This window comes from Rhyacophila brunnea, unplaced genomic scaffold, assembly GCF_057557595.1.
Source record: "Rhyacophila brunnea isolate RB1 unplaced genomic scaffold, BYU_Rbru_1.0 scaffold_23, whole genome shotgun sequence".
Taxonomy (NCBI): domain Eukaryota; kingdom Metazoa; phylum Arthropoda; class Insecta; order Trichoptera; family Rhyacophilidae; genus Rhyacophila; species Rhyacophila brunnea.
This window is the reverse complement of record NW_028232893.1, coordinates 21,486,264-21,494,133: the sequence shown is the minus strand read 5'-3', so window position 1 is coordinate 21,494,133 and position 7,870 is coordinate 21,486,264.

Genomic DNA, 7,870 nt, shown 5'->3' with positions numbered 1-7,870 from the left:
TTTTAATGTTTTCAGATAAGTACCTACATATTGTAGTACAGTTGAAATTGTCAATTATCAAAAAAAAACTCAAATTGCAAGCTTCGTTTTTTCCGCTAGGTTCTCTGTTGGCATATAGGTATATGGAAGGTACTTACCAAATATGAAAGATGATTTTTAATTTGACAGTTCACGGAATGAATACTTACTGATATTTTAGTGAGATATTACAGACAGAAAATCTATGCAATCCTTGGTTGTTGGGAAACACTACTTTTAAGCTTTTTTCACCTTTCAACACATCCGAATCGTTCCGGTTGAAGAATGGTTCGTGTCGTTTTGTCGTTGTGTCGTTTCTTTCAATTTCTTTGTTTCTCGGCTCAGTACATCACACCATGAATATATATACTATACATACAGTATACACTAAACTGTTTGCCGATAGTGTACTTCTTTTCCACGAATTCATAAATAAGTCAAGAGAAATATCAAACTGATATAAGAAGTGGATTGCCATAGACTATGGATTGCCTTCAATGTAAATGGATGGCCGGATGGTGGGGACGTGGCAGTGTTGCACTCGCTCGACTCGATTTGACAGAATTATGGCTGTGAAAAAAGTAATGATACCTTTCGATCAATACTTCAATACTGTCTTGTCGATATCGAATTATTCAATACTTTGTTCCTAATTGGAATATTTAAATTGTGATTAGTGTTTATAAACCACATTACCGTGAAGTTGGATATTTTTGGCAGAAAACAAGACATAATTGCACAGGGTCGAAGCTAAAGAAAGCGATGCATTAGGCTGGATATAAATTCAGTGGAGTATAACAACCGCAACGATCAGTCGCGCACACAAGGGTGAGGAGTTCAGGTCCAGACCCTTTTACTTTCGTGTAGTTCATTCCCAGCGAATCTTTAGTGCGACACGTAAAGTAAAACACTGCAGCTGGGTACAAAACCAGTTCACCAGACTAAGCAGACCAACTATTTTTATTAGGAAATCAAAGAATCATTTAAAAATATAAGAAGTCTTCCACGGTGACGTCCTATGAGGGTAAGTGGGTTATGCGTTGCTTAGGAGCGGCAAACGAATGCAGGAATGCGATCATCACAACATTAATTGAAAGCGGTGAATGTTTCACTAGAAAGTTTTCATTAGAAAGTACAGGATCTTAGTTTTTTAAACATAAGGGGACCTCCAAACTACTTATCGCTTCAGATCTTCATGTGCCTGAAACTACCGCTGTTTGAGGATTCCTTAATCCTCAGTATATGAGAATATGAGTGCACCTAACAATTGAGAGGCTGAGAAACAAAAACGACAGTTTCGATTTTTGTATAATGTTGGCGAGTTGTTACTAATCTCGTATATGTTTCTTATAAGTATAATTTTTGAAAAAAGTATTTTTAGTGTAGTTTGTATACCTTCTAAAAATATGTAATATTTTATACTTAATACTTTTTTAAAAATTATATATATTATAAAAGTGTAATAAGATATTTTATTGACTTGCCAACATTTCTCAAAAATATAAACTGCCGTTTTTATTTGTAATGTCTTCAATTATGTATACAATTTGAGACTAAAAAAGAAACGAGACGACATTTTAAGTCTGGATTCTGAGACTACAGGGAACACAAAATTAATAGTAACTGGCTTACCCTACTGGGTGTCATATAACAGGCAACAGGTCTCGAGTGTGGAAAAATATGGTATAATCTAAAACATGTGTACAATAACTTATTTTCAATAGTTACATCTGTATGATAATAATATGCATTAAAGTTTTTTTTTATGTAAATGTAACGTGCATTCAATATTGAGTGCCGTCGGTATGATTTGTTATATTTGGGGTTTATGACTTCACCGCCATAAAATACCCTGCTTCAAAATATTGGCGATGGCGTTTACATTTTATATTTATTAACCTGTTCTGTGTCCCAGTCCCTATCATGATCACCACTAAAATATCTTCCACCAAATGAACGTATATAAAACGAATGCATCACGATTCCAATTCTTATCTGTTATCGGAATCATCTGGATGTACTGATTATTTTTTGAAATATTATTTTACTTGCAAGAATGTATGTATATAATTATACCTATCTTCAGATAGTTACGATATCAGAATCAATTACTTTCATTCGGTAAGTACCGATATCATGTAACGATACGCATTCAATCAATATAACAACCCTATCGAATTCGAATGACGATATTGTAGCCGGGAAGTACAGAAATTACCGTGTGACGTGTTGTCAGTTTTTTAAACACAAATTCCCAAGTGGTGTAGAAACTTTATACTTCAATTAAAAACTACAGTAGATACCGACCTACATGCTTATTTTATAAACACATATACTTCTAATAATTTAAAATATATTCAAGTTTCTTATTATTATGCACAGTTGGCAACAATGCGAACAACCGATTATAATGCGTCAAATACATTATATGAGCCGCATGCAGAATCTAAGAAATCGTTCCTAAGGATAAGTCGCCGAAAAGGATGACTTAACTATAGACAATCCTGAGTATAGAGTTAAGGAATCCTTAACCATAGACTACTTTTGTTATGAACACGCTCCCTTCCGTATTACGCATGAGTGCAGGACCGTAACAAAAATATCGATATTTTGAAGTATCAATACTTTATGAAAGATACATCGATATTTTGCTATTGATAATTTCTTTCGATAACGATGGATATATAATAAAATTATAAATAATCCTTCACAAACAACAATAATTTAACAACGATATTTACAAACATGTCCCCCGCAAGGCGGGGGGGCTAACAGGGCTCTAGCCTGGGGGTCAATCGGATAAGTGAGATAAAGACACATCACAAATTTGCTCTGATACTAAAAAAGTCGCCTGCGCACTATTTATTTCAACGATTTTAACATTTTAACAAAAGTAGTACGATGCATTTTTTTTATTATCGTATGTCGCGATACTTGACAACTCCGCAATTCAAATAGATATAAATTCTAATGGTTTTAAGTTTTGTACTATTCCATTTGAATCGTTTTTTGCGACACGGGTATCGCCTTTCGGCATCTTCGGGCGCTATGCACACTCACCAATAGTAAATACAATTGACACACCGACCCGGGTCGTATCATGACCCATTCACTGCGTCCAACGCAAATAGTGCGTTGCTCATCAGGTGGACATTAGTTATAATTAGCATGTTATTTAAATGTGATAATTAAATATTAATTAAATGGTCCGCAGTGAATGGGGACTGCGGACCTTTTAATATAGAAATAAATTAAAAAATACCCAAAATCACTAAAAATACAGTAATTATCCTTCATTTTACCTCGAACACCGTTTGAATGCTGTATTTCGAAAACGTTGCTTGACACATTTAAAAAAAGTGACATAAGTTGCAAAAATCTTCATATTACCTAAATACACAAATGTTAGTAGTTTTTTTAAAGACAACGGTTAACATTTGCTATAAAATAATATATTTTACATCTACCTACCTATTTATTTTTATACCTATAGGATTGTTTTCACTATTTTGACTAAAACACAATAGTGACTTGTAACGTTTTCAAAATACAGCATTCATTTTGAAAACGCTAATATTGAGCGTCACATTGCTTTTAACCCTAAGTAAACTTAAAAATCCTGGCCTGGGGAGTGGGGGCCCGGTTCAGGTTGTGGGCCATCCTTTCCTTAAAGGACGATACTTTCTTTCGATACGATACCCATTCCATGTATCGATACTTTTTCAATGGATAGACAGGCCTTTTCTTTTTTTTTGCTCCCCCTCTCAACTTATGTTCGCTGGATCCCGCGCAAAAAACAAGAGTGTTACCATGTTAAAAAAATATCTTGCGGTGCCTGTAGAATCACGTATAATGACTTACAGCGAAAACATAAGAGTATTATAATTAAATATTAATATGTATTTATAGTTATTGCATTTGTAAAGTGCAGTTGTCATATGTTATTATAATTATAAAATAATTTACCTAAACCGTAGGAAAGAGAATTTTTCAATATGGTATTATTTTCAATAGAAAAAACGACCGAAGCTTTAATGCCGGCGCTCCATTGGCACGCAAGTCAGACGATTTACAGTCTTCGGACTTTTTTTTCGCGTGGAGCACCCCAGGTCTGCGGACTTTTTAATCCGCAGACCAGGCTCGTTGGATTTCAAACATGTTTGATATTTTACTCGCCGAGCCGCTGAAATTCGTACGTTCACCACGCTTTACCGTCACATTATTTATATCTATGCCGACGGACGACAGCGCCATATATTAGTCTATGAGCGCCATCATTATTTTACTGTCATTCAAAGTGTTCGGACATCGAAAACAACAATGGTAGATCTACGAGTGCATTCGAAAAGTTTCTTGGAAGATTTTATTAGTTGTTTTAAAGACAGCCCGTCGTTGTGGAAGACGACCAGCCCACTATACAAGAATCGTGATGCCAAGTCCTTGGCGTATGCGGAACTTTTGGAAATATTAATCAAAGTGGAGCCGCAGGCAACGGTCAACGATGTCAAAAAGAAAATACAGACATTGAGGTCGGGTTACAGAAAGGAGAGAAATAAAGTAAGGACATCATATCGAAGCGGAGCCGGCACAGACGCAGTATATCTACCCAAACTGTGGTACTATAAAAATTTGGAGTTCTTGAACGACCAAATGGAAGGTACGTGGGAATGCTTTAAAGCTATTTATTATACACGTGCAGATTATGAAATTGTCGTAGCTCTGAAAGTGACATCGCATTAGATTAGCTACTATTAAGCAATTAAAACATACAGCTATGAATCATTTCTAGTCACAATAAAATTACTTATTCTTTGCTGAGGTAGGTAATAAATAATAATAATATATAGGTACGAGGGAATGCTTTAAAGCTATTTATTATACACGTGCAGACTATGACATTGTCGTAGCTCTGAAAGTGACATCGCATTAGATTAGCAACTATTAAGCAATTAAAACATACAGCTATGAATCATTTCTAGTCACAATAAAATTACTTATTCTTTGCTAAGGTAGGTAAGAAATAATAATATATAGGTACGATCATGGCGGTGGAAGCGCGGCTTATTGAGTCGTGGTCGGGTCCCAGGTTCAAATCCTGGGTCTGACAAGTACACATTGAATTTCAATTTGTGTATGAGTCAGAGTATGGACCTAATATGTTGAGCAAGTGGCTGACATCCATTTCTCGTAAAAACAAAATCTGTCAATACAAACCTCCACTCCGTAGAGGTCCATATTATGATCGGACATGGTCGAAAGAAGAAGAAAAGAAATGATCATAAAATCAAAAATCGCTCGAGTTAGGTTCCTTCAGAGACAATCAATAAATCGTCAATCATCAATCAAAATTAATGGTACAGTTTGGTTATGAGGAATACAGCGGAAAACACATTTTGAAAATACCCGATATACTGGATTACACCAATTATACCAATATCAATATTAACCGTATGAAGGAATGGGTACTTAGGGGAGAGATAATAAAAAACAAGTTTGAGTATTATGTTGTATTTTAACAATTTACATTTTGTTTTACAGAATCGAGCTCAATATCCAGCATGGTGGACGATTTGGAAAACATGTCTCCTGATGAGAGTTACTCCAACTCGTTAAACAACGAAGATTGTATTGAGGTAAAACATTTTAACTAAATTGTTACATTGGTTTAATTTATCTATTGCTTATCATACTTTCTTGCCATGTGACAGCCCCGGTAGTATTAAAATATTTTTCGAAATCTCCTCGCGCTTTCTTAGCATTGGCGGAATCTAGCAGCTAAAATGCCAAAAACATTTTCTATAATTCGCCTGGCTCTGCATGTCCGATAATTATATATTCTTTTACTGTGATTTAATTGCCTTTGTGAATACGGCTTTATGAAATCGTTACGTAATGCAAAGGCTTCATCGCCAATATAAACAAATGGCAGTGCATCAGAATTAGCAGTAGGTTTTTTTTGGTGCAGGTATTTTTAATCTGCCTTCGTCTAAACGTTTGAAAAAATCAGAATTTCTCAGTACGCCTCCATCAGAAATACGTCCATTTGTTCCAACATCAACATAAATAAATTCATAATTAGCATTTGCAATCGCCATCAAAACAATGCTGTGGAAATGTTTGTAATTATAAAAGTGGGAGCCGGCGCCTGCAGGTGGCACGATTGCAATGTGTTTCCCATCAACTGCGCCCAGGCAATTTGGAAATTGCCATTTACTATTAAATTCTTCTGCAATCGTCTCCATTTCTTCGTGCGTATCAGGGAACTGCAACAAAAAATAATCAACATTTTATTTACAGATAGAATATTCGCCTTCAACATCCACGTTGTCGACTACTCCAAGGTCGAATCTCAATAGAGCACCAGAACCCCCATCGTTCAAACGAAAAAAATCGAATGATAGCGCCAACAAAGTGTTAGAATTAATCACCGACAAACTAAGCAAGACTGAAGATGAATTTGATGTTTTTGGCAAAATGATGGCCATGAAACTACGATCGATGTCACAGGGACAAAGATTGCTGGCCGAGAAGCTGATGCATGAAGTTGCCTTTATGGGACAAAGTGACAAAATAATGCCAGCAACTACTGTTCATACTCAACCAGTTTATCGTATATTAAGCAAAAATGTACAAAAGCCGGTATAATAAATTAATGTTTTTTGTATGAATAAATATCTTGTAAAAATATTTGTTTTTTTTGTTTGTTTTTATGCCTATAAATCTTAGCTTAAGCGATACAACAAATGGTAAGTATTTGAGCTATGTTAGCAAACCTATATTATTATGTGGCCTCATTTAGAAATCAAATTCCATGCTTGCTTTTCGAAGAATATGACTAGTATTACAATACATTCAACAGGAATAATTAAGCAGCTTGCTTACAGCCTATATGGAGAGTCCTGGCTAGGTACAGCATTCTAATGGTCTATTGAATATTTAGCATGTCAACGATGGCCTTATTTGTGACTATATATATACCTATCTCAAATGCATCTTGTCTGCCATTCTTATGATGTTGCCGTCTATGATTTATATAGGTAAAACAATCCACTAAACGTTCACTTTATAAGACCAACCAATGTCTACTTGTTAATGATATATTTGTAAATTTGCCCAACTTTATTAGATGACGTATAATATAATACACACCTTGAAATATTCTCCTTTCAAAACGTCAATGATGACTTGGCAAGTTTCGGGAATTATCTTGCCCAGAGTTCGTCTTCCAATCGCAGTTCTATAATGCAAGTCAGTGAATGTTCCGCCGGCAGCCAAAAATCGCAGGGTTGCACATAATCTATCATGAGGAGAAATAGCTTCCCTCATCATAGTATTTTTTTTTTTAATAAATGGGGAGACCAAATTATACAGTTCTGTGTATACATCCTCCGACATTCGCAAATAATTGCGGAAATCGCTCGGTTGCAAACGCAATTCTCGTATTAAATTTGTGTGGGATAATGTCGTTCGTTTCCTTATCCAATGTTTCACCCAGTATTTGTGTACCCTTTGCTTCGTTATTACATTATCTGCCACCCAATAACCCAACAAACATAAAACGTCGGTATCATTTAACGCCATCACGATTTAACTGTCAGATATACGTATATTATCTATGCTGTCAAAGTCGACTGTTTTACTCGTCAAATTAATTATATACTCGTTTCGTTGAACGTCTGTTGGCCAGTAGCAGAACGTAGAAAAATCTGAAGACTTATTGTCGTCGGACTTTTGGCTCGCCAATGGAGCGCTGGCATAAGACGAGGTGAACCATAGACAACATGATCTTAGCTAAGGGCGATGTTTGTGCATAGTGTTTTGTTCTGACGAAATCTTAGTTAAGACAAATGTT